General features: G+C 35.6%; 1 long non-coding RNA gene across 1 annotated transcript; it reads right to left on the bottom strand.

Annotated features, from left to right (window-relative positions):
• Positions 1 to 1,239, bottom strand: LOC111034981. The gene is made up of 4 exons (XR_002604600.1): positions 1,141 to 1,239; positions 763 to 1,030; positions 331 to 677; positions 1 to 172 (listed from the first exon to the last, which is right to left on the bottom strand). It is a non-coding gene; the product is annotated as an uncharacterized LOC111034981 (long non-coding RNA).
• Between the last annotated feature and the right edge of the window lies 1 nt (position 1,240).

Raw genomic sequence — 1,240 nt, 5'->3', positions numbered from 1 at the left:
CTATTCTTTTACCATTATAATTTGCCATACCTACATGAACAGATATATATTAAATAATCTTAGGTTAGGTCACCTCTCTTGATTTCGAATGAGTGATACGACGGAAAAACTTGTGTAAGTACTCGTTATTAAATTGTGTTCGTTCATAGTTCATTGATTGTTTCGTGAGTGTCTGTAACAAAAATTTAAATTACGTATTTTAATAGTAATTGACCAGAGGATATGATATAGACTCTAGAGAAGCAACCCATGGTATGTGGAAACCTCGTGGCGGCAGTTCAGTGGGGGGGGGGGAGGTTGGCTAATTGAACATTGCAGCAAATGACGCACCTGATTTCGTTTGTCCTTCGGTTGTGCGTATTAAGTCTATACGGGTCCTTTTTTTTCGGAATTCGACACCTATCAGTTTCTTCATTGGATGAGGGATCTGTGTTGGATTGTTCTCGTCATCGGCGACTATAATGATTAATGACCTGTTGCTCGTACATATCTCACATGTCTTCATTCTTGTGTTATACATGTCTGCGGATACGGTTCTGCTGCAGTGATCGTATTCTGTGGAAGTCAGAACTTAGGAGCTTAGGAGTATAATATGTTCAGATCGCATAGGGTAAATATGTATAAACTCGCACAGGTCCGTCTCATGGCGCTACGTGTATAACACATTATCGTGTAATCTGTAGAGAAAATCGTGAGACAAATTCTACCATAATCGATTAAAAAAAAAAAAAAATAGTAAAATATTCTGTCTAGTAAACTTACACAACAATGTGATATGTGATGCTGGCAGCTGATCGAATTTGCATTGTTCGTCTCGACCACGTAAGATTAAGTTATGTTATGAACTCAACTCTTCGAGCTTTTATTTTATTTTTTTTACAGACATATAAGTATCAGTTTTTTGAAACTTATAATCTAGGGAGCTAACTAATAATATCGATGTTGCTTTGCATAAATTGATGGACAAACATTTACCGAAGATTCTTATTGGTCGTTTATTGTTGTGATAGTATAAAGTGCTATCAACAAACTATTTGAAAAAAAAAACGATTATTGGGAATTCGTAATGCGTGGGTACAAGATACCTAGAGATCGTATCGACGAGTATTATTTGTGCTAATGTTTGCTTAGTATACTTACTATTTTTTTTGTAGATCCATCTACTGAATTGAATACAATCTGACTCATCTCTTCCGTGCGATGTTTCTTTATAGGCTGCTCAGGTTTAATTGATATTTTA

The sequence above is a fragment of the Myzus persicae genome, unplaced genomic scaffold, assembly GCF_001856785.1.
Source record: "Myzus persicae strain clone G006 unplaced genomic scaffold, MPER_G0061.0, whole genome shotgun sequence".
Taxonomy (NCBI): domain Eukaryota; kingdom Metazoa; phylum Arthropoda; class Insecta; order Hemiptera; family Aphididae; genus Myzus; species Myzus persicae.
This window is presented reverse-complemented; position numbering and strand designations above follow the sequence as displayed.